Below are 27,741 nucleotides of genomic sequence, written 5' to 3'. Positions count from 1 at the left end.
GGTCAGAGACCCTCAGGTGACCTACCAAAGCCCCCGAAAACACTTGAGCCAGCAACTTTTAAAGTAGATCTGTCCTACACTGACCCGCCGGTATTGTCCAACCAGATACAAGCCGCGTGATTTGAGATATACGACCGTCTCAATCCAGTAGGGTGCGAGGATAACGTCCGAGTCTTGTTTCAACAAAGCCCTCCCTTGATGTTACGGCACACATGCATCATCTGTGACCGTGTGACCAGACACGTGTGCGCCATTGCACGCCACACAGAATTACACACGTCGCCCCTTGAATTCTCACGCAGATTCAAAAATAACCACGAGGGAGGAAATCCCCCTGCAACTGCAGTGGGCCGGCACTACAAAGACGTTTGAACAATAAGTCTCTCCCAACTCGGATTCATCCCAGACAATATAGGAAGAGCAAGGCATCTGAGTGTTGTTTTTTCCCGGACGGAATGTTGTGTCTAGTACTGGAAACCTCTGACCACCACTGCTGACTCATGGCAAAGGGCCACGTACGAAAGGATGCAATCCACCGTAGGACAGACACTTGGTCACACTAGGCAGATTTAACAACTTGGAGTGCGATCACTTCAAACCTATAAAGCACGACATTTTGTCCTTTAGCACGATTAAAAGAGGTGGGCCAGGGCACGGGACGATTGCATTAATCAACTTAAGAGTATTTTTTTAGAGATAAGGGCTGTCTCTCGACTAATTGCTATGCCCCAGAGGCCCTGTTTACACTCAGCCCGATAAGGTTATTCAGGGTAAATCCCACCTAACCTTATACGTGTCCACACACAACAATGCCACCGTTTAAGCCTCTTGCCCCCTCCATCCGCCGGCACTACACGACCAAATACGCATGCGCAAAATGCGCACGTCATAGTCACTTCCAGTGTTGCTATGTGTGCAAGTTCTTAAATGTAACTTATCTGAACAATATCCAGTGTTGTGGTATTTCAATTAACTGGACTTCCTGGGGCCCTATTGTAGTGACTCACACCTGAACCGTCATAAATTAATCAAATCTTTATTAGACATGTAAACAATGTGATAGAGAACATTTTACAACAATCAATCTAGGGATCTAGATATCTGGTATCCTCACTCTTGCCTTCACCCTCATTGTCCATTAATTTTTGGTGACTTTATATACTCTGGACCCAGGCGTTGAGACCACGACATACATGGCTGACCATAACTGATACAGTCTGCTTTGCCAGTCCGAATACATTCGCCGTTTTCCATAGTTTTCACTCATCGTCTCGGTAATTACAAAGCACGCACTACCTTTTTATCACATCTACGGGAGCTCGCATTCTTGTTGACTCTCGGTCAACGAATGGACAAAGTTTTTTGCTAAGTAAAATCACAGCTGACCTGGACATTGGAAAGTTCTCTTGCCGTCTGAGAAGTGTTGTATCCCAAATAGCTGCAATCGCTTTCTCTTAAAGGTATTCATGTGTGATTTCCACAAGCGTCTGTACAGACAGAAGGAGAAACACGGCCATGTCTGGATGACTCGCCTTCATATTTCCAGTGGTTAGCTCCGAGCTACGAAACCGCTTTATTATGAAGTTGGCTGTGGCGCCTTCTTTTTGACATCACTTCCTGTCTGGGGCGCGGTCTCTCTGACGTCTTTTCCTCTCCGAACTTAGTTTGTATACGATCAATGAGTCCATACAAAGCTAAGAGCTGGAAATTAGAGAAATACGCGGCGCACTTACCCGTGTAAAAAAATTGTCGGAGGAGGGGAACCTTAAACGCTGGTTTAGTTTGGCTGAAACTTGGCTTAGGCTAAATAATTATTTGTTCAAGGGGTTATCCGGCTTAGTCTAGACATAGCCTAAGTTACAAGAAAAAACCTGAGTTACTAGCATCAACATACAACATGTCTCAGTAAACATCATAAGATCTGACCAAAATATAATCACTAGCTTTTGCTTATCGCTCGAGATGGACGTAACTTTGAAAGTACTGAGAAGAAGAAATAATAGTTAGAAACAAATCATGAACAACACACTGATGCAGAATGAGTTTAAATCCGAGTTTAAAGCCAACCCCAGAATGTTAAAGTAATATATAAAAGGCAGACATTTATCCAAGAAAATATGGAGAAGCAGCTGGACGGAGAAGTCCATGCTCCAAGGTAAAAATCCGGTACATTATTACTACATTTTTCAGTTCAGTTCAGTTCAGTTCCAGCTTATTTGGAACATGCACACGATACAATGTAATTCATCACATAATTCCAGAGTTTTCATTACAGCACGTCCCGAAAAGGATTAGAAAGAACCAGAGCTTATTTGATCCTACCCCTTTTTCATACCATAGCAATTGTATCCCATTTCACTGTTCTCTGTAACAGAACAGTGAACAAATAAATAACAAATAAATAATATACCATAGTAAGTAAACAAATATTAAATACATAAATAATCTTTGTCTCAATAAAAAAAATTAATTTATATACATAAATAAAATATTAAGAACAATTCAATTGTTTAATTACTTAATAAAGCTACTGTAGTTGTTAGTAGTACATTACATTGTATTCTTTCCAGACATACAATATTTATAATCTAAAAGGTTTTTTTTTTTTTTTAAAAGGCATGTTAGAAGTTAAACATTTTGCTGTTTTGGCATTGATTTAATTAATTTCAATTAATTTAGAAGATGTTGATTTGAGATATAAACATAAACAATTAAGCTCCTAAATTGATGTACTGTAACACGGTATATTTTTAGTTTATTGATTGTATTCTGTTTTATTTTGTTCAAATACCTTTTTATGTATGTATTTAAACTATATTTTATACAACAATTCTCTCTGTGGTACTGATGAGCAGTATCTGGATGTCCTGCCATCTCATGTATAAATTTCTTCTGCTGTGACAATAAAGTTCCTTGAATCCATGTGCACATGCATGCACGCAGTGTCGCCGGTCCATTGAATGACCGTAGCATGCCAGTTCTTCATGTTAACCGCAACAAATTACATAGTGAGCATGGACACGTTCATGTCTCGTCTTGTGAATGAAGTCCAGCAGTGGCGCTCTTGGTTGTGTGTGTGTGTGTGTGTGTGTGTGTGTGTGTGTGTGTGTGTGTGTGTGTGTGTGTGTGTGTGTGAGCTCCATCATCAGTGAGTGGGCCCTGCAGGACTACAGGTCACATTCTGTGGGATCTTTCATTCTAGACAATGGCCTTTAATGACTCACAAGACATTACAGGCACCACCAGGCTCAAAAGATGAAGATAATATTACGAGCTATTATTTTGCAATTGTTTTTTTTGTCGAGAGTGCCACAGATCTTATATTAGTAAAATACCAAACATTCCATCTTGCAAGTCTGCTCAAATATTCAGTGGTGCATTTGATGTCACAACAAACATAGCTATTATTCATTAGAATTACACATTTCTGCCATACCTCACCGTACAAAACAAGCCTTGGTCCACCCCTAATGTCTTGTTTTTTAATGTTTAATGCCGAGTCATCGTTACAAACATTCTATAATACTGAGATGTTTAACTAAATTATTGTCAAGGCACAGTCTCGAACCCACAATTCTCTAGCAGGAAGATCCTCCAACTCTCTGGCAGCATGCCAGCACATGCCCCCGCACGCTCCAAGCGCTTCACGCCCACGCTTTCTGCAGCTGCAGACTGTCAGCAATCAGCGCACCTGGTATAAATCTGGAGGACAGCATAAAAACCAGTACCTCGTTGGAACCGATGCTGGAACGTTGTTACTGTAACTCTCAGTAGTAAGCATTATGTCTCCGGCTTCCCTCTCATTGTCCTCGCTCTTGTTCTCCGTGTCCCTTTTAGTCTTGTTGAATCATGTCCCTTGTCTCCCTCGCAGTGCCCGCCTTGTTCCTTGTGCTCGAGCTCTGTACCTCGACCTCCATCTGGATTTTGGACTGCCTCCCTCGATCCTCGACCCTTGCCTGGACACGGAACTGGTCGCTTCTCTCCTGCCCTCGACTTACTGCCTGTCCCCGGACTTCTTTTGTGCCTCGCCCTCTTGGACTGACAAAGATTTCATCCATCACGCATGTACAACATCCTCTGGTATTATTTTCATGGTTAATTTCACACTTAGTCCTGCAACCAACACATAGAGTAGCTTACACCTCCCACACAATCATCAGAGGTTATAATAAACCTGGTAACCTGAGCTTCGTGGTGTCGTCTCCTTCCACCCCTCACGTACATAACAATTGTTTTGGATCCACATTTATAGAAAGGTAAGGACACACTTCTCCCTTCACTATTAGTCTTAGTTTGTATATTCTGGAGACCCAACGTCCTTTACAGTAAACATTTGATTTTGGGCTATTTTTTTTTTCCAGATTAACAGGAACACGCTGCAAAAAAAGATAGTCAAAGATCATCTCTATGACAGCACTCTATAGTTTTTAAGAGTCTGCTGAAAAATGTGAGTCTCACAGGTTTTATTAACTGACTTGCAAGCCCCTAGTTGATTAGCCCAAAAGGTGACATAAAGAGAGGACTTCAACTGGAAATTTAAGGAACACTACTAGTATTCCTAAAGAAGTTTAACATAGGACTACTGACTGCATCTGAAGTAAACAAGCTACAGCAACACCTTAGTTAGATAATTCCCAGACCGAAAAAAAAGTGTGCAGCTGCTAAAAAGGAGAGGACTTGAAGGGGTGCTTTGAGGAACGCCTCAGTTATGTAACTCACAAGTTTGGACCACACTGTTCTATGTTTGCAAGCAAGGTTGAAATGTCAATGCAAGGATCTGCCAATGTGTTTGCAGTGGTCCAAGTTCCTTTATACCAGGGGTTTTAAGCGTACGGCCTGCAAACAGGTTTTACGGTGTCTGCGAGATGAGTCTGCTAAGTATAAAAGTGAGCTGAGATTGTTTAATGAAAGAAACTGCTGATCTAAATGTTTACACTGAGTGTTGCAATAGCAACTCTTTTGGGCAAGGAAACGCTTGATACCGGGGCCAAACAAGAGGTACGCAGTAAAGAGCATATAGCGATGGTAAAATGTGGCTGTGGCTCCTCCCCTCGAAGAAATGCAACGCAAAACTTGCAGTTTCCGAGCTTTTGCTTCGAACCCATTGTTCTTTGGCACCCTCAATGCCCCTAAATGTCTCTGTCAAAAATGAGAAAAATGAGTGTAACTCCACCATCTTCAACAGTTTCTAACTCTGTGTGTGTAGTTTGTTGAGATAACATAATATTAATACCTGCACATGACAAATGAGGTATTTGACATCTAGAAGTTTATTTATTTTGTTCAATCCCAGACTGGAACTTCAGGTTTATTGACTTTGTAGATACACTGAGACAAAGTCCAAGTTCGTTCATTTTTTTCCCTCAGAATTTGAAGTATTTTGTCAAAAGGATTATTTGTAGAAATGTCCGATAATATCAGCCCAAATAAGATAAATGCTTTAAAATGTATTTTCGGAAATTATCGGTATTGGTTTCAAAATTATCAGTATCGGTTTTGAAGAGAGTATAATTTATGACATTTTAAAACGCCGCTGTGTGAACGGACGTAAGGAGAAATACAGAATGGCAATAAACCTTAAAGGCACTGTCTTTGCGTGCCGGCCCAGTCAAATGATATCTACGACTTTTCACACACAAGTGAATGCATGCATACTTGGTCAACAGCCGTGCTGGTCACACTGAGGTTGGCCGTAAAAACAACTTTAACACTGTTACAAATATGCGCAACACTGGGAACCCACACCAAACAAGAATGACAAACACATTTCGAGGGAACATCTGCATCGTAACACAACATAAACACAACAAAGCAAATACCCAGAAGCCCTTGCAGCACTAACTCTTCTGGGATGCTACAATATACAGCCCCCGCTACTCCCTGCGCCCCCCCCCCCACTTCCACCACGCCCCCTCAACCCCGCCCACCTCAACCTCAACACGGTCTCAGAGCATGACCCAAATTCTAAGCTGCTGTTTTGAGGCATGTTAAAAAAAATAATGAAATTTGTGACTCCAATAATAAATATGGCAGTGCCATGTTGGCATTTTTTTCCATACCATGAGTTGATTTGTATTGGAAAACCTTGTTACATAATAGGCATAATAATGTGTTAATTCCATGACTCTATATATCGGATTGGGTTGATATCAGTATCGGTGATTAAGAGTTGGAAAATATCGGAATATCGGATAACGGCAAAAAAGCCGTTATCGGACATCTCTAATTATTTGTGATTTGTACATTTTCAGAATGTGCCTGTTCTAATTTTGGCCAAAGTCAAACAAAGAAAACACATAGATTTTCCTCCATGTGGCCCCTCAGCTAAAATGAATTCGACACTTCTGCTCTTTACAACCCGAGCACTCTCCTGTTTTTAGGAATGTGCCTCAAAAATATTTGTTTCCCAAGTTTAGGACAGAACTTGGGGCGCTGGTATGGTGTCATGCATGATTTGGCCCCGGGCGCATTTGAATACCCCTGTTGTAGCAGGACAGATACAGATTTTGAAATTTTTTTATTTTAAGATTACATTTAATTTAGATCAGAACCATTCAAGTTCCTTCAACTTTGCATGACTGTGCAGTTAGTCCAATTTGTTTTCTTTTAATTAGGAGTATTTGGGGGATGGTATTTAACTTTTCTCCACAGTTTTGTTATGTAGGTAATAATGTTAGTAATAATACATTTTATTTATAAAGCATTTAAAAATGTAAAGCATCTCAAAGTTCTACAATTGAAATTAAATTGAAATGATATTAGTTTATTTCGGTCATACAATCAACCAATTTGTGTGATCAATTTAACAGCACAGATTATACATATAAACAATCATAGACATACACACACGAAAAGAAAAAGAATGGCTGAAAAAGGCTTTTATTTGCCTATCCCAGTGTTTTTCAACCTTTTTTGAGGCAAGGCACATTTTTTTTATTACACACCACCAGCAGAAAACGTTATGAAATGAAACTCCAACAAGTCGTCGTGCCTTATTTTGAGTTTGCTGATGTTTTCTTGTGTAGTGCTTTAGTTTTTGTCTTGCGCTGTTATTTTGGTGGCCCTTCCTGTTTTGTTGGCGTTTTCCTGTAGAAGTTTCAAGTCTTCCTTTGAGCGCTATTCCCGCACCTACTTTGTCTTAGCAAGCAAGGCTTTCTAAGTTGTTGCTATCCTTTGTGGGGACATTGTTGATCGTCATGTCATGTACGGATGTACTTTGTGGACGCCGTAAGTGTTTGCCGTCGTCCAGCATTCTGTTTCTGTTTAGTTTGTAGCCAGTTCCGTTTTACTTTTGTTTTGCATAGCCATCCCTATGCTTCATTGCCTTTTCCTTTTCCTTTTGTTAATTTTTGGTTTAAGCATTATGGTAACACATTAATATGGGGAACATATGAACCCTTAATTAGTTGGTTATTAACATGCAAATTAGTATCACATTGGCTCTTAATTAGTCATTAGTAAGAACTTATTTAGTACTTATTAATGGCTTATTCTGCATGGCCTTATTAAACAACCAGTAGACCATTAACTAAGAGTCTTCCCTAACCCTAACCCCAACCCCAACCTTAACCCAACCTTAACCCTAACCCCAAACCTAACTCAACCTTAACCCCAACCCTAACCCTAACCCTATGTTAATAAGCAACTAATTAATGGTTCATATGTTCTCCATACTAAAGTGTTACCAGCATTACATACCTTCTTACCTGCATGCTGCCTCCCGCCGTGGTCTGCATGCATATTGGGATCGCAACAAATCATCCTCGTCTCACACGACACATTCCGACTTTTACGAAGCAATTAGCTACCTGCTGCCACCTACTGATATGGAGTACTACATGGTTACCCTGCCGAGTTCTACACAGCACAGACACTAAGCAACGGCACATCATTTGCAGATTATGATTATTACTTTGCAAAAAAATATATTATTTTGACCAATTAGGTCACACAGTGGTTGAAAAACACTGGCTTATCCTATACAATTCACTGAATATTAGATTGCCTGGAACATCAACGTTCAAAAAAATCAATAGGATGAAAGTTAGCGTTGCTATATTTTATGATTTTCCATTATTTCACCTTTCAAGGCATTTCTTAAACCTTAACAAAGAACTACATGTCTTCAACTCATCACTCAGCTTTTTCCACAATTTAACTCCTAAAACAGAAATACAATTGTATGTTAAAAGCACACATAAAACATACACTAAGAATACAAGATAAACTAACAGCCTTTTTCATGAAAAGATGTGTCTTCAGTTGTTTTTTGAAAATGTCCACAGTCTGTGGTGCTCTACAAGTGTACCTTGCAAGGAGCATAGAAAGGTGTAGAGCACGAGGTGCCTCTTGTTACTCCTGCCTGGGATACGTAGTGTGCATACTTCCCGCCCGGAATGTGAAAGTCTGGACTGAAAGAGGATCGAATAGGGCGACACCGTCCGCTTGATTGACAGCCCAACAAAGACAAAGGGGCAGAGTGATTTGTCAATGGGTACAAATCAACACAAAGAGTTATTGATTGGCAGGCAAGAAAAGAGCAGAGGACAAAGAGACTAGGCTGTGGGATTTCACCCTGGTGATCAATACCGTGAGTTCTGCATGAAGGAGCCGTCCCACTTTGTGTCAATACAGTCAGAGAACACAGCAAAGATCAACTATTGTACAAGCGCACCGCTGCTGTCAGTCAGCGCACGGCCACACCGCAGGGGGTGACCCGGGATGCTACACAGACACACAAATATACAGACGCACACATCGGGCCTTCGAGCAGGCATTCAGGGATGAGAGATGCGAAGGAAAGTCATCAAACGTTGTTATATATATATATATATATATATATATATATATATATATATATACATATATATATATATATATATATTCCGCAAAAATATATGTATATATATACATATATATTTTGCGAAATATATATATATATATGTATATATATTTGTGTATTTATTTATTTATATATATATATATATATATATATATATATATATATATATATATATATATATATGTGTATATATATATATATATATATACATATATATATATATATATGTATATACACACCAGGGGTCACCAAAGTAGGTAGCCCACAAGGACCAGATGAGTCGCCTGCTGGCCTGTTCTAAAAATAGCTCAAATAGCAGCACTTACCAGTGAGCTGCCTCTATTTTATAAATTGTATTTATTTACTCGCAAGCTGGTCTCGCTTTGCTCAACATTTTTAATTCTAAGACAGACAAAACTCAAATAGAATTTGAAAATCCAAGAAAATATTTTAAAGACTTGGTCTTCACTTGTTTGAATAAATTCATTTATTTTTTTACTTTGCTTCTTATAACTTTCAGAAAGACAATTTTAGAGAAAAAATACAACCTTAAAAATGATTTTAGGATTTTTAAACACATATACCTTTTTACCTTTTAAATTCCTTCCCCTTCTTTCCTGACAATTTAAATCAATTTTGAAGTTTTTTTTTAATTGTAAAGAATAATAAATACATTTTAATTTAATTCTTCATTTTAGCTTCTGTTTTTTCGATGAAGAATATTTGTGAAATATTTCTTCAAACTTCTGATTAAAATTAAAAAAAATATTCTGGCAAATCTAAAAAATCTTTAGAATCAAATTTAAATCTTATTTCAAAGTCTTTTGAATTTCTTTTAAAATGTTTGTTCTGAAAAAACCTAGAAGAAATAATGATTTGTCTTTGTTAGAAATATAGCTTAGTCTAATTTGTTATATATTATAATAAAGTGCGGATTGGATTTTAACCTATTTAAAACATGTCATCAAAATTCTAAAATTAATCTTAATCAGGAAAAATTACTAATGATGTTCCATAAATTCTTTTTTATTTTTTTCAGAAAGATTCGAATTAGCTAGTTTTTCTCTTCATTTTTTTCGGTTGAATTTTGAAATTTAAAGAGTCGAACTTGAAGATAAACTATGTTTAAAAATGAAAAAGTTTTGTCCTCATTTAAACCATTAGATTAAGTGTTTTTTCATCATTCATTCTCTACAAAAAACCTTCCGTAAAAGGAAAAAAAATGTACGACGGAATGACAGACAGAAATACCCTTTTTTTTTTTTATATATATATATATATATAGGTTTATTTATTAAAGGTAAATTGAGCAAATTGGCTAATTCTGGAAATGTATTTAAGTGTGTATCAAACTGGTAGCCATTCTTATTGATCAGTACCCAAGAAGTAGCTCTTGGTTTCAAAAAGGTTGGTGACCCCTGATATACACACTAGTGATTTAGGGCTATATAAATAATCATTGATTGATATATATATATATATATATATATATATATATATATATATATATATATATATACATACAGTACAGGCCAAAAGTTTGGACACAACTTCTTTTCAATACGTTTTCTTTATTTTCATGACTATTTAAATTGTAGATTGTCACTGAATGCATCAAAACTATGAAAGGAGTCATAACTCTTTTGTGGAGTACATAACTCCACAAAACATGTGGAGTTATGTACTTAACAAAAAAAATGGTGAAATAACTGAAAACGTGTTTTATATTCCAGTTTCTTCAAAATAGCCACCATTTGCTCTGATTACTGCTTTGCACACTCTTGGCATTCTCTCGATGAGCTTCAAGAGGTTGTCACCTGAAATGATTTTCACTTCAAAGGTGTGCTTGAAACTCATCGAGAGAATGCCAAAGTGTGCAAAAGCAGTAATCAGAGCGTCACCAGTTTTGTAAACAACACACCTCTTGCATTCAAATGGAATCGCATTGTGCTGGTGTCTGAAATAAAGTGCATGATGAGTGTTGTCATTGGTGAATAACATGCATGGCAAACAGCTTTCGCTTTGTTAACCTCCTCAGCATGGATCCAATGGACAAAGATATAAACAAAACCGAGTGTATGAATAAAACTCCTTTGATTACATGTTGACAGTTGAGTCACTTATGAACAAAACGGCCAAATGTGCTGTGCATGGTGCCAAAACATCCTAAATGAAGGCAGCGCCCGAGAGATGACAAGCGCGCAGACATACCGTCAGACGCTCACAGGGGGAGGGATTCCCCCTGAAAAGGCAGAGGCTGACAATAACTTGAGTATATAAGCGAATAACAGTGTGTGTCCTCTGTAGGTGTGTGTGCCCACTGCTAATCTAATCATGGCTTCATGTATTCATCATGAGGCCCAGTCTCCTTTAAGCACTCAGGAGCAGACCATGATTGAAGATGAGTACTTGTGCAGGGAGGATGATCCATCCTGCAGACATCAAAACAACCTTCTCTTGCCCTGTTTGTCAAGCACCACTAAAAAGCCGTTTGTAACATCAGATGAGACAAATTTTAGATTGGTTTGCAAGAGAGAGTACCGTATTTTCCGGACCATAGGGCGCACTGGATTATAAGGCGCACTGTCGATTTATTATATATATATATATATATATATATATATATATATATATATATATATATATATATATATATATATATATATATATTTTAGCTCTGAGCTTGGCTCTTCGGCTTCTCTCTGAGATACTGCGTGTTCACTGCAGCCATCTGACCTAGAGGTATGTCTTTACAATCTCACTAAAACACTATTAAAACAATAAGCAGATAAGGGATCTTCCAGAATTATCTTAGTAAATGTGTCTGATTACATCTGAAACGCTCACACTGCCGCCGCCTGGAGCCGGCGCTTTATATATATTTTGTTTCTTTTTTTAAATTTCTAGTCCTTCGCTATCAATATCATCATCCACAAATCTTTCATCCTCGCTCAAATTAATGGGCAAATTGTCGTTTTCTCGATCTGAATAGCTCTTGCTGCTGAAGGCTCCCATTAAAAAAATGTGAGGACGTGAGGAGCCCGCATCGTCCGCAACTTCCGGTAAAGGCAAGGCTTTTTTATCAGCACCAAACGTTGCAATCTTTATCGTGGATGTTCTTTACTAAATCCTTTCAGCAAAAATATGGCAATATCGCGAAATGATCAAGTAAGACACATAGAATGGACCTGCTATCCCCGTTTAAATAAGAAAATCTCATTTCATTTGGCCTTTAAGAACAGCAGGTGGGAACAATTTTGCCGTTTAAGAACACGTCATGAATTTGAATGGACTCCTCTTAGGAAATCACTTAGGAAGAAAGCTAAGAGGAAAAGTTAGGAACTTATTGCTCAATGGGGCCCAGTGTTTTCTGCAGTTTATATTTGGATTTTTGATCTCGAGTCGTTATGACTGTTCAATGAAAAGCATTTTCTAATATTATATATTCGAACAAAATATAACATAAATCACTAAATGGATGAGGTAACCCACAACGTTGTCACTGGACAACGGCATTATGTTTTTAATCCTGAGTGTGTGTGTGTGTGTGTGTGTGTGTGTGTGTGTGTGTGTGTGTGTGTGTGTGTGTGTGTGTGTGTGTACCCAGCTGCATTCTTGGCTCCCTTTGCCTATTCTCTGGCCACATTTGTTTGGCAAGGGCCCATCCACTTATTGACACTTGTCTTCTGTGCCTCCTGCATGACAATCCAGGCAATGAAAGCACAAGTGGCGCACACACACTGTTCAACAGTTGCTACAAGAAAAACAAGAGCGAAGACAAGGAGTGTTTACCTTCCCAGGGTACGAAGGAATAAAGGAAAGAAAAAACGGGTCTCATCACATGACTGCCACACGCCGCAAAACACATTTTCACCCTCTGCGCTTTTCATGAACAATCACTGGTGAGGAAGCCAAATAAAGACAACAAAGTGATATGCGGATATGGTAACGGGAAGGAAAAAGCCTGGGGAGATTAAAAATGGTGGATGGCACCATTTCAAAGCCTCATGGTCACATCTGCTTTAAAGATTTTCCCAAATGTCCTCCTACACAAAGGCTAGTCTATGTGATAGGACCGGTCACCAGGACATCCTGTTGGAGGGACAATAACCCCCTCCCTTGGTCTACAGTGCTAAAGAGATAAAGCTCTTTAGCAACAGTGCGGCTGTCACCACCTGACTTCAGACTTCAAGGCCTCACCGCACAGGGACGGCTGTTCAGGAAAGAACATAGTCAAATATGCCAAATGGAACATGCACTGGCCAATAAATGTCCGTCAACACTCATGATCCACATTGGTCATTTGTAGTTTCCAAGCATCATTGAGAATGAATAGGCACACACTTATTATGGTGCAACTACTTTACATTGTGTCAGGTCGTCAATAGTGGGCTTACACCCTTGTCATGATCTATGGTCTGGATCATGTTTTGTTAAGTTATTTTCCGTTAGTTTTGGACTCTTTTAGTTCCTGTTTGACACCACCTGAGTTTGGTTTGGTTGCCATGGCAGCTTACTATTTTCACCTACCTTTGGTGTTCGGGACGCTCACCTGTGTCTAATCAGCAGAGGTGGGTAGAGTAGCCAGAACTTGTACTCAAGTAAGAGTACTGTTACTTTAGTGATTTATTACTCAAGTAAAAGTAAGGAGTAGTCACCCAAATATTTACTTGAGTAAAAGTAAAAAGTATGTTGTGAAAAAACTACTCAAGTACTGAGTAACTGATGAGTAACCTGATTACGGCAACAAATAATGCACAAAAACATAAAAATAGCAATGAGCAAATTCAGAGCCAGGGATATCTATTAAGCAACTAAAACAATAATATATATTACATAACAGTACATTAAAATACAATCAAAAAATGGCACATTGAGCCACAAATCCAGGCTCGGGATCTTTCTGTGTGGAGTTTGCATGTTCTCCCCGTGAATGCGTGGGTTCCCTCCGGGTACTCCGGCTTCCTCCCACTTCCAAAGACATGCACCCGGGGATAGGTTGATTGGCAACACTAAATTGGCCCTAGTGTGTGAATGTGAGTGTGAATGTTGTCCGTCTATCTGTGTTGGCCCTGCGATGAGGTGGCGACTTGTCCAGGGTGTACCCCGCCTTCCGCCCGATTGTAGCTGAGATAGGCGCCAGCGCCCCCCGCGACCCCGAAAGGGAATAAGCGGTAGAAAATGGATGGATGGATGAGCCACAATAACTTAACAGCACCATAGGCTCAGTAGGCATTCATTGATTTGATTGATTGATTGAGTGATTGAAACTTGTATTAGTAGATTGTACAGTACAGTACATATTCCATACAATTGACCACTAAATGGTAACACCCCAATAAGTTTTTCAACGTTTATCAATTACTTAATAAATGACCAAGTCGAGGTGATCTACCTCATATATACATATACATACACACACATATCATTTATACACACACATATCATATCATATATATATATATATATATATATATATATATATGTATATATATAAGTGTATATATATATATATATATATATATATATATACATACATTTATATATACAGTATATAATTTATATTTATTTATTTTGCCGTTTTTGTTGACATGTTAAAGGTGTTTTAATGAATATACGTGCATGTTTAACATATAGATTCCTATCTTTCATGAAGACAAGAATATAAGTTGGTGTATCACCTGATTCTGATGACTTGCATTGATTGGAATCAGACAGTATTGCTGATAACGTCCACGTTTTCAAATGGAGGAAAAAAAAGTTCCTCTTTTCAGTTCCTCTTTTCTGTCTAATACCACATGAAAGTCTTTCGTTTTTGGCATCTTATTTGTCCAGCTTCCATATTTATTTTTATACACTTTACAAGAAATACATTGGTGGCAAACTCCGTAGCTTGCTAGCTTGTTGGCGCTGGCTTTCTGAGGCTCTTATTTTGTCAGCGCAGGCGCGATGGAGCGGCAGTTTTATTGTGAAGACAGGAACTGTGCGATCAGTCTTTAGGCTTTTGACGGGAAGTACGGTTGAAATAAAAAGTGTCTTTTTCCTTTACACTTTTGATTGATGGATTTAAAATTGTATTAGTAGATTGCACAGTACAGTATATACTCCATACAATTGACCACTAAATGGTAACACCCCAATAAGTTTTTCAACTTGTTTAAGTCGGGTCATGTGACCGCCTGGCTCTGTTTGATTGGTCCAACGTCACCAGTGACTGCATGTGATTGGTGAAAGGCAGGCATGCGTATCCTACTTTGAAGCTCTGTCATTAACCAAAACAAACATTAACAGATCGATAAAAAAAAGTAGCGAGTAGCGAGCTGAATGTAGATAAATGGAACGGAGTAAAAGTAGCGTTTCTTCTCTATAAATATACTCAAGTAAAAGTAAAAGTATGTTGCATAAAAACTACTCGTAGAAGTACAATTTATCCCAAAAGTTACTCAAGTAAATGTAACGGAGCAAATGTAGCGCGTTACTACCCACCTCTGCTAATCAGAGGCACTATTTAAGCCTGCTTTTGCCAGTCAGTCGGCCTGGCATCATTGTTCGATTCGTGCCGTGTCCACGTAAGTTTTGTTACCTTGCCAAGTAAGTCTTGTTAGTTTCATGCCACAGTTCCCTGAGTGTTCCAGGCCATAGTTTATGCTAAATATTTAGCTTCAAGTGTGATCAGCACTTTGTTCCTTCGCCTTGTTTTACGTTTTTTGTACCACTTTGAGTTTTTGTTCAAGATTAAATCATGTTTTTACCTGAACACTTTGTCCGGAGTATTCCGTCCGCATTCCTGGGAGAACGACCCCACATAAAGATCCGACCCAAACGTGACAGGTCGGCAACCCACAAAGTTAAAAGAGCCATTTCTGACCAAAAATACAAAAAAAAAAAAAAAATCTGTCTAAACCCGCAAATAATAAAAAGCCGTACATACAATCGTGGTCAAATGTTTACATACATGTGTAAAGAACATAATATCATGGCTGTCCTGAGTTTCCAATAATTTTTACAACTCTTATTTTTTTTGTGATTGAGTGATCGGAGCAGATACTTGTTGGTCGCCCCAAAAAAATTTACGAAGTTTGGTTCTTTTATGAATTTATTATGGGTCTACTGAAAATGTGACCAAATCTGCTGGGTCAAAAGTATACATACAGCAATGTCAATATTTGGTTACATGTTCCTTGGCAAGTTTCACTGCAATAAGGTGCTTTTAGTAGCCATCAACAAGCTTCTGGCAAGCTTCTGCTTGAATTTTTGACCACTCCTCTTGACAAAATTTGGGCAGCCATCCATTTTCGACCGCTTGACCCATTTGCCGTCGCTGGGGGTTCTGGAGCCTATCTCAGCTGCATTCGGGCGGAAGGCGGCGTACACCCTGGACAAGTCACCACTTCATCACAGGGCCAACACAGATAGACAGACAATATTTAAACTCACATTCACACACTAGTATATATATATATATATATATATATATATATATATATATATATATATATATATATATATATATATATATATATATATATGTATATATATATATATATATATATATATATATATATATATATATACTTACGGTGATGATGAAGGTTTTTTGAAGATATTTTAGCGGGCTTAAGGTAATACAGGGCCAATTTAGTGTTGCCAATTAAACTATGCCCAATTATATATATATATATATATATATATATATATATATATATATATACAAACCCCGTTTCCATATGAGTTGGGAAATTGTGTTAGATGTAAATATAAACAGAATACAATGATTTGCAAATCATTTTTAACCCATATTCAGCAGAATATGCTACAAAGACATCATGACAACATATTTGATGTTCAAACTAATAAATGTTTTTTTTTTGCAAATAATCACTTTATAATTTGATGCCTATATATATATATATATATATATATATATATATATATATATAAATGTATATATATGTCTATATATATATATATATATATATATATATATATATATATATATATATATATATACATATATATATATATACTTACGGTGATGATGGAGGTTTTTTGAAGATATTTTAGCGGGCTTAAGGTAATACAGGGAACATCTGTGTCTTTGTCCCTCACAATGATTGTAAATGATAGGCAAAATTAGTTTTAAAAGTGCAGTTACCTTTTAACAACCACCTACATCCTTTAACAACCATATTGTTATAGTCTGTATCAGTATAGTGGTCTGGACCCAAGGGCACAGAGACAGCAGGCAAAGTGAAGGTAAAAAAAAAAAAAAAAAATTAGAAGGGAAAGCACAACAAAAATAGTGCAGCAAAGGAGTGCACAAACACACAACCAGACCCAGGAAGCATACGGAAAGCACTTCAGCACGGAGAGGTATATAGCAAAGCAAAAATTATCCAGCCCAGGGCAGAGACAAGGCTGGCATCAGAAGCAGACTGTTTTCAATTAAGTACAAGTGAGGGAGCCCACGCTCAGACTAACTAAGTGGTAGGAAATAGAGGAAAACAGGAAATGGAAACAAGAGCGCAAGACAGGAAATAAATAAAAATCAATCCCCCTAGCCATCCACTTAGCCGCAGTGGTTCTCAACATTTTTTCAGTGTTGTACCCCCTGTGAATTGTTTTTAATTCAAGTACCCCTTAATTAGAGCAAAGCATTTTTGGTTGAAAAAATGTTGTGTCACACACTCACTCTGTGCTTCCCTCTGCTGCGGGAGCACGCAGAAGCTCCGCTGGGAACACCAGACACGCCCCCGCACTGATCAGGCAGACCGCGGCCAATCCCCGCCGCAGCCGGCGGCAATCAACACCTTACACACTGTCACGCCCGTATGATTATGTTTTGCTTTTTGCCATGTTTGGTCATGTTATGTTTAGTTTTTTGGACATTTAGTTCTGTCTTTGCACTTCCTGGTTTGTTTTTGTCTCCATGCCAACTCATTAGTTTCAGCTGTCATGTCACGCACTTGGGGCGGTAGAGCTCGGTTGGTAGAGTGGCCGTGCCAGCAACTTGAGGGTTGCAGGTTTGATCCCCGCTTCCGCCATCCTAGTCCCTGCCGTTGTGTCCTTGGGCAAGACACTTTACCCAACTGCTCCCAGTGCCACCCACTCTGGTTTAAATGTAAAAATTAGATATTGGGTTTCACTATGTAAAGCGCTTCGAGTCACTAGAGAAAAAGCGCTATATAAATATAATTCACTTCACTTCCATCACTTATTATGTCACTGCTATTTAAGCCATTCTTTTCCTGTCTTCGTCCTGTCATCTTCCCATCTACCCATGCTGCACATACCTTCAGATTCCGTATATTCTGCTTTATGCCTTGCTATTCAGTTTTGTCCACGCCAAAGTAAGTTTTTGTTATTTAAAGCCACGGTGCAAGTTTGTTTTTGTTTCATGTTTATAGTCATGCCATTGTGCTAGTTTTATTTTTAGTTCATTATTATTCATGCCATCGAGCAAGTGTTTTTGTTTCATGAGATCCATCTGGATTCATGAACTTAATTCTAAACCTTTCTTCACAAAAAAAGAAATCCTTAACATCAATATTTATGGAACATGTGCCCAAAAATCTAGCTGCCAACACTGAATATTGCATTTTTGCATTTCTTTTCACAGTTTATGAACTTACATTCATATTTTGTTGAAATATTATTCAATAAATATATTTACAAAAGATTTTTGAATTGTTATTTTTAGAATATTTTAGAAAAATCTCACGTACCCCTTGGCATACCTTCAAGTACCCCCGGGGTACGCTTACCCCATTTGAGAACCACTGCCTTAGTGCAGTGGTTCTCAAATCGGGGTGCACGTTTTTCAATAAATGTAGTTATTTTTATGTATTTTTTTCCAAATAGTTCAAGAAAGACCACTACAAATGAGCAAAAATTTGCACCGATTATTCCCTTTGGGGTCACAGGGGGCGCTGGTGTCTATCTCAGCTACAATCGGACGGAAGGCGGGATACATCCTGGACAGGTCGCCACCTCATTGCAGTTTATCTTCTTTTCAACCAAAAATGCTTTGCTCTGATTAGGGGGTACTTGAATTAAAAACATTTTCACAGGGGGTACATTGCTGAAAAAGGTTGAGAACCACAGCCCTTCAGGTAATTGTGATACATTGTTATATTAGGGTCGCTTAAGTGGCCCTACAGGCCAATGAAAAAAATGCCATGTGAATTAAAATAAAAAGCAGTGACTAAAATATCTATCCACATTAAATATGCCACTGGATCACTGCACTGTGTGAATTTTTGCGTTACAGCTGTCATGCCTGTTAATCTGGGTTTATGTTTGATCATGTTATGTTTTGTTTTTGGACTCTTGTTTCCCGTTTTTGTACTTCCTGGTTTTGTTGGTTTCCATAGTTACTCATTAGTTTCCACCTGGTCTCCAAATCACGCCCCTGTCCTCAGCCCCACACCTGTTTCTCATCATCACAGTCACTATTTAAGTCATTTGTTTTCTGTTCCTCGGCCTGGGAACTTTGCTTATGCTGTACTACTTGCTACTTGCCTACCTGCTTGTGTACTTGCTTTACCTACCGGACTTTGTACCGAACCCTAATGACCACGCACCTACCCTGCCTTGCCACGCTGATTATTGATCTGACCACGCCACGTAAGATGTTGTTTATATTTATGCCTCTGTGCAAGTTTTTGGTTTGTTTTGTAGCATTTATAGTATCTTTTGTTTATTTGTATATAGTCATGCCGGTGTGCTGTTTTGTTTGGAGTTTAGTATAGATTATTATCCGCCACTGAGCGTGGCCTTTGTTTTCCTTTTTTTGTATTATAGTGTATAAATACATGAATCATGTACTCACATTCACGCCTGGCTCGTTCCAAATATTCTCTGCATCGAAGAAGCAAAACAAATCCAAGACAAAGTCCTGACAATAGCATTGGTTTTAAATATGACATGAGCATACTTCCATACACATATGATGTTCCTGCTGTGTAATGGAATCCATTCTGAAGTCTGTAGGGAGTGAATAATACTAATATAGTTTCATAAGTGGGGCTATCATCCAGGCTGGATTACCAAACCAGTTAATTGGTCAAACTGCTCTGGGGCTCCCTCCCCATCCTGAAACGTCTGCTTCTTTTGCGCAGAACATGTGTTGGAAGACGTTTTATGGGAATTAGTCAAGCTAAAAAGCTGTCATGTGTGCTGACTCAGTCAGGACATTACACGTCCATATGCACCAAGAAACACATATTTTGTGGAGAGGGGCAACATGAGAAGATGTGTGCGATCTTTGTGCACTATTTCCTCAAGTGTCATACTGAGGACATGTCCGTGCCTGTGCTCGCACACGTGAATGCAGTTGGACTAAACATTAGTCCTTTTCCCACCAAGCTGTACAGTTTACAGCGGTGGAGGAATGGTAAACCCTGCTCAGGCTTGTATGTAGGCAAGAAGTGCAAACTTCCATATGTAAATAACGTGGCATCATAACGAGACACAATTCATGTGTTGTTCTTTCTACTTGGCATACGGTTGTTATTTGTGAGCAGTTTGCTAAAGAGAAGTTTGTGTTCTTCCCATTCCATTCCCACCGTCACATAGGACCGTCTCTGTTGACAGTGTTGTGTTAGAGGGGAACTGCACATTTTTTTGATATTTTGCCCGTTGTTCACAATCATTATGAAGGACATGACGACGGATGGATTTTTTTTTAACGCATTTTAAAAAAAATAAATGAAAATTCGCCCATAAAACCCAATAAATAACCATTCAAAAAGCGCCAGCAATATTCCATTTACATTTTGTGACTTGAATATTAATCAAATATTAGTATTATTGTTATTTTAAGCGCTAACGCAGTCAAACTCGCTTCTTTGCTCCTCGGAAGTTTATAGCCAGCTCACAAAAGAACTCCATTACCCAGCATTCCACAGTACTGAAGAGCATGTGAAGTAACCACGTTTAGGTTAAATGTTCACATGCCAGTAAATGGTTTTGATGAGCAAGCTGTGGAGTAAACTTTAGGAACTCAGCCAACACTCCTTGTCTGCATCTTTTATGATTAGACAAGACAAAACATATATTTGCAAGGCCATTTTCAAGAAGGATATTTAAAGAGAAACTACATCTTGTGAGACGATGGGTTCTACATATTGTGAGGTCAGATATTTGATTTATTTATTTATTTTTCACGTTTCATATGTTTTTTTGCTGTTTTAATTTTGACAGTATTACATAAGATATTTTTAATTGCTGATGCTTGTTTATTGTTTTTTAAATTCACCAGAAAATAACCCGTTTTGTTCACTGTTGGTGGTATTTCAATGCCCAATAAATGTGTTTTTGTATAGTTTCTCCAGCAATGGTCCTGTGGTGACATCAATGATGGTATTTTGAGAGGAAATCATTGAAATCGAACGTCACAGAAGGCCTGGGTAGGACACGCACGGCCCGCCACTGCTATCCACGAAGCAGGTTCTGGCAGCCGAGTTGCAGCGCATAACTTTTTATGAAAAAGAAACAAGGGTTTTTATATCATGTGATCTGAAGAATAACGCAATCGGTATTTTATGGACGCCAACAACCGCGTTATATTAGACTTAGACTTAGACAAACTTTATTGATCCACAAGGGAAATTGTTCCACACAGTATCTCAGTTACAAAGGATGGTAAGCATTGAAAGGATAATACACATAAGGGCACAAAAAGAGGCGAAAACAAGAGGTATAAAGTAGACTAAAAGTGTACCATAGTAGCAATATAAAATATTGTAGCGGATCCTTTAAGGACATAATTCACCACACCTGTTTACTTGACTTTGTCGTCATTATTCACTGTCAGTGTTCCATTGTGCACATAACAATGTTTTTCTTGTTTAGCATTCATATACAGTATGCAATTAAGAGTGAGTAATTCGGTGCGGCCCCTTTAAGTGACCGTCAGGAGATTCACCCACATGTGAGGGTTTGAGTCTCTTTGATGTAAGCAGTCATTCAGTCTCGTCTTTGATGGAATAAACACGTTTTTGTGAGTCAAACTGTCTTGTTTTCGCTTTACAAGTGCAACAATATAACATATATGTAATATTTACAAACCCCATTTCCATATGAGTTGGGAAATTGTGTTAGTTGTAAATATAAACGGAATACAATGATTTGCAAATCATTTCCAACCCATATTCAATTGAATATGCTACAAAGACAACATATTTGATGATCAAACTGATAAACTTTTTTTTTTTTGCAAAAATTCATTATTAACTTTAGAATTTGATGCCAGCAACACGTGACAAAGAAGTTGGGAAAGGTGGCAATTAATACTGTTAAAGTTTAAGAATGCTCATCAAACACTTATTTGGAACATCCCACGGGTCAGCAGGCTAATTGGGAAAAGGTGGATGCCATGATTGGGTATAAAAACAGCTTCCAAAAAATGCTCAGTCTTTCACAAGAAAGGATGGGGCGAAGTACACCCCTTTGTCCACAACTGCGTGAGCAAATAGTCAAACAGTACAAGAACAATGTTTCTCAAAGTGCAATTGCAAGAAATTTAGGGATTTCAACATCTACGGTCCGTAATATCATCAAAAGTTTCAGAGAATCTGGAGAAATCACTCCACGTCAGCGGCATGGCCGGAAACCAACATTGAATGACCGTGACCTTCGATCCCTCAGACGGCACTGCATCAAAAACCGACATTATGTCAGAGTTAGTTTGTGATGAACCCCAAGGTGCAGAGAAGGAGGCAGGCATTTTGATTCATATTTACAGTTCTTTTTTTTTTTTGCTGCTCACTCTCAGCTAGTAGCACCATTCTGACTTTTCCAGCCGGGAAGGGCTCCACGCCATTTCGGCATCCTTACACCGGCTCCTCCTAGACACTTTAAATACTAAAACAAGAACAAAACCAAAAGGGTACAAACAAAAAGAGTGCACGAGGCGAATAACAAACTTGGCTATGAACAAACAGACTTTGAAGCAGGGAAAAAAAGACAATAAGCTACAAACCGCTACCAAATACAGCTTACCGCAACGCTGCATTGACCCGACATGGCATGACACGACAGGTAGCAATGCCAATAATCCAGCAGAGACTGGATGGGAAGGCAGGTTGAAATAGGAGCGGGCTGATTGACACCAGGTGTGGCCAGGTGCCAATCAGCCACAGCTGAGGGGAAACAGCGCTCAGGGTGAAACACAGGAAACAGACAAAATAAGAGCGCTGACAGGAAATACTACACACACAGAGGAAACAAAAACAAATGCAGAGGAAAAAAAAACTAAAACATAACCAAACTGTCAGGGACGAACCTGACACATTAATATCTAAAGGATTACACCACATGGGCTCAGAAACACTTCAGAAAACCACTGTCACTAAATACACTTGGTCGCTACATCTGTAAGTGCAAGTTAAAGCTCTACTATGTAAAGCGAAAGCCATTTATCAACAACATCCAGAAACGGCATCGGCTTCTCTGGGCCCGAGATCGTCAAAGATGGACTGATGCAAAGTCGGAAAGTGTTCGAATTTCAAATTGTTTTTGGAAATATTCGACATCGTATCATCTGGACCAAAGGGGAAGCGAACCATCCAGACTGTTCAAAAGTTTAAAAGCCAGCATTTGTGATGGTATGGGGGTGCATTAGTGCCCAAGGCATGGGTAACTTACACATCTGTGAAGGCACCATTAATGCTGAAAGGTACATACAGGTTTTGGAACAACATATGCTGCCATCTAAGCGCCGTCTTTTTTTATGGACGCCCTTGCTTATTTCAGCAATGCAATGCCAAGCCACATTCAGCACGTGTAACAACAGCGTGGCTTTGTAAAAAAAGAGTGCGGGTACTTTCTTGGCCCCCCTGCAGTCCAGACCGGTCTCCCATCGAAAATGTGTGGCGCATTATGAAGCATGAAATACGACAGCGGAGACCCCGGACTGTTGAACGACTGAAGCTCTACATAAAACAAGAATGGGAAATAATTCCACTTTCAAAGCTTCAACAATTAGTTTCCTCAGTTCCCAAATGTTTACTGAGTGTTGTTAAAAGAAAAGGTGATGTAACACAGTGGTGAACATGTCCTTTCCCAACTACTTTGGCACGTGTTGCAGCCATGAAATTCTAAGTTAATTATTATTTGCAAAAAAAAATAAAGTTTTTGAGTTTGAACATCAAATATCTTGTTTTTGTAGTGCATTCAATTGAATTTGGTTGAAAAGTATTTGCAAATCATTGTATTCCGTTTATATTTACATCTAACACAATTTCCCAACTCATATAGAAACTGGGTTTGTACATATTATATATACAGTATATAGTATATACTGATGTATTATTATCCGTCCATCCATTTTCTACCACTTGTCCCTTTTGGGGTCGCGGCGGGTGCTGGAACCTATCTCAGCTGCATTCGGTGCGATGAGCTGGCGGCTCGTCCAGGGTATACACACCTTCCGCCCGAATGCAGCTGAGATAGGCTCCAGCATCACACGCTACCCCAAAAAGGGACAAGCAGTAGACAATGGAGGGAATATTACAGTATATGTAACAGCTTCAGCAAAAAAAAAGGGCAGCAAAAAATAGAGAGTAGATCCAGCAGACAATAAACATTATGAACAAAGAGAGGTAGCTAACATAGAAGCGGTCGGGTAGTAGACATATCCATCCATTTTCTACCGCTTGTCCCTCTTGGGGTAGCGCGTGATGCTGGAGCCTATCTCAGCTGCATTCCGGCCGAAGGCGGTGTACACCCTGGACAAGTCGCCACCTCATTGCAGGGCCAACACGGATAGACAGACAACATTCACACTCAAATTCACACACTAGGGCCAATTTAGTGTTGCCAATCAACCTATGCCTAGGTACATGTATTTGGTGGTGGGAGGAAGCCGGAGTACCCGGAGGGAACCCACGCATTCACGGGGAGAACATGCAAACTCCACACAGAAAGATACAGAGACCGGGATTGAACTCAGGACCTTCCTATTGTGAGGCACTTGCACTAACCCCTGTTCCACCGTGCTTCTCGTATATACATATTTATTCACAAAATGGCATGATTGCATGCTAGTGTCTTTACGTAAAAAAAAGAAAAAAGAAAAAATATAACAAATAAAAATAGTAATACTATATCTGTAGATAAATATGTTTATACATATTGTGTATTCATATTTATCTACATTTATAGTATTATTATTCTTATTTTTTCTTTTTTTTTCTATTGTTTAAGTAAAGAGAGTAGCATGCAATCACGCCATTTTGAGAGATTTTAATCTACATTCTACTGGTGCCATGTCAATAATGAACAGGTCCTGGGTTCGCCATGGACAAAAAAAATAATTTAACCGGTGTTTTAACTCTGAGGTCATGACTTCAACACATCTCAAAGCTGTTTAATTTTGACATTGCCAACATGGGAACGCCATTACTCAACTATTCACCACAGAGGCTTATCACTGCTGCGGCCTGAACTAAAATACCACAACAGCTGTCTATACTGCACAAGAAAACCTTCAGTAGAAAAATACATAATATGTAGGGGGAAAAGTCTCCTTCGAGGGCACCTAGAACAGTGTTTGTCAACCACTGTGCCGCGGCACACTAGTCTACCGTGAAATACTGTCGGGTGTGCCGTGGGAGATTATGTAATGTCACATAATTGGGTTAAAAATATTTTTTGCAAACCAGTAATTATAATCCGCAAATGTGCCATTTTTGAGTGTCTGTGCTGGTTAGAGCTCGGCAGAGTAACCGTGTAAAAATTTGGGGAACATCTAAAAAGCAATTAGCTACCTGCTGCCACCTATTGATATGGTAGAGTATTACACGGTTACTCTGCAGAGCTCTATACAGCACATGTCGCGAACACTGGCCCTGTGATGAGGTAGCGACTTGTCCAGGGTGTCAGCCGTCTTCCGCCCAAATGCAGCGGAGATAGGCTCCAGAGACCCCCAGCTACCCCAAAAAGGGACAAGCGGTAAAAAAAATGGATGGATGTCGGGAACATGGCCACAATGTGTGGACAACAGCGGGAGGTAGTGTGCAGGTAAAAAGGTATCTAATGCTTAAACCAAAAATAAACAAAAGGCATTGAAAATTAGGGATGGCTTTGCAAAACTAAATTAAAACTGAACTTGCTGCAAAGTAAACAAAAACAGAATGCTGGACAACAGGAAAGACTTACAGCGTGTGGAGCAAACGGCGTCCACAAAGTACATGCGTACATGACATGACAATCAACACCAAAATAGGAGTGCAAGACAATAACTTTTTTCTATTCTATTCTAAAACACTACACACAGGAAAACAGCAAAAAACTCAAAATAAGTCACAGCTCGATATGACAGGTCGTGACAGTACACCTACTTTGAGACAAGAGCTATAGTGATGTATGCTTGGTTATGGTTTAAAGTCATATCCAACAACTGCGAGAACAAATTTTTACCATCAATATCGGCTGCTGAGTCTCATTTTTTAATGTTTTCTGCTGGTGGTGTGCCTCTAGATATTTTCAATGCAAAAAATGTGCCTCAGCTCAGAAAGGGTTGAAAAACACTGACCCAGAAGACTTCAGGAGGGACCGCACACTATATACGAAGCGAACATTTGACTTCCTCTGCTGGAATCCGCAGCCCTTGCAAGAAGGCTGCGAGCCTCGTGCCCTGAAAGCGGAGAAGCCTGCTGAGACGCCGAACCCGACCTCAGACACACGTCTTGTCGCCAAGTGGTGGGAAAGACTGGAGCCCGAGTGGCATACTGTGATATTTGATCAGGCTTGATGCCACCACCCGGGGTAACCTCCACAGTCGGCCTTAGCCGGCTATAAATACAAAGACAGACGGGAAATGTGAAGTGACACTAATAAATAAGTGCTGTCGCCATGTGTTGCTGCATCAAATCACACATGTCGCATCTTAGGAGTAGTTTTTATACTTTCCATGAGCTTCAACAGCTTTTTCACTCGTCAGCAACGCTCTTGGCCTACCAAGCTCCTCTTCCCGATCCACAATATTGTCTTCTCTGGTTCTCAAGACAAACAGGTGCAAAGAGGGGTGTCCAGAACCCACGCAGACTGACACTTGCACACCCCTGTTGATGACACGAACCGTGAACAACATTCATTTTAGGATATATTTTGTGTGGTGTTAACAAGAAATTGGTCTTTAATGTTCAGTTTTAAAGGAAAAGGAATGGGGTTGTTTTTATTGTGATCTGCAGCGAATCCAGTTCATACAGTGCATCAGGAAACTATTCAAAGTGCTTCACTTTTTCCACATTTTATGTTACAGCCTTTATTTTAAAATTGAATAAGTACATTTTTGTCCTCAAAAATCTGCAGTCAATACCCCATAACGAAAATGAGAAGCTTTAATTTTATTTTAATTTTTGCAAATGTATTAAAAGTAAAATATTGCATGTACAGACGTGGTCATAGGTTTTCATACGCTTGGAAAGGACATAATGTCATGGCGGTTTCCAAAAATTTCTACAACTCTTATTTTTTTCGTGATAGAGTAACTGAAACACATATTTATTGGTCACAAAAAACATTCATGAAGTTTGAAAATGTGGCCAAATCTGCTGGGTCAAAAGTATATATACAGCAATGTTGATATTTGGTTACATGTCCCTTGGCAAGTTTCACTGCAATAAGGCGCTTTTGGTAGCCATCCACAAGCTTCTGGTTGAATTTTTGACCACTCCTCTTGACAAAAATGGTGCAATTCAGCTAAATTTGTTGGTTTTCTGACATGGACTTGTTTCTTCAGCATTGTCTACACGTCAGGACTTTAGAAAGGCCATTCAAAACCCTTAATTCTAGCCTGATTTAGCCATTCCTTTATCACTTTTGGCGTGTGTTTGGGGTCATTGTCCTGTTGGAACACCCAACTGCATCCAAGACCCAACCTGCAGGCTGAT

The 27,741-nt window shown here is 39.0% G+C and overlaps 1 long non-coding RNA gene across 1 annotated transcript in view; it reads right to left on the bottom strand.

The window, feature by feature from the left end:
• The window catches only part of LOC133553950 (uncharacterized), a 75,184-nt gene extending 55,361 nt beyond the window's left edge, over positions 1–19,823 (bottom strand). Inside the window, exon 1 of the long non-coding RNA XR_009807022.1 lies at positions 19,674–19,823. This is a non-coding gene — a long non-coding RNA (uncharacterized LOC133553950). The remainder of the gene's footprint in view (positions 1–19,673) is intronic.
• Positions 19,824–27,741: the final 7,918 nt, after the last annotated feature.

This window comes from Nerophis ophidion, linkage group LG06 (assembly GCF_033978795.1).
Source record: "Nerophis ophidion isolate RoL-2023_Sa linkage group LG06, RoL_Noph_v1.0, whole genome shotgun sequence".
Lineage (NCBI taxonomy): Eukaryota > Metazoa > Chordata > Actinopteri > Syngnathiformes > Syngnathidae > Nerophis > Nerophis ophidion.
This window is presented reverse-complemented; position numbering and strand designations above follow the sequence as displayed.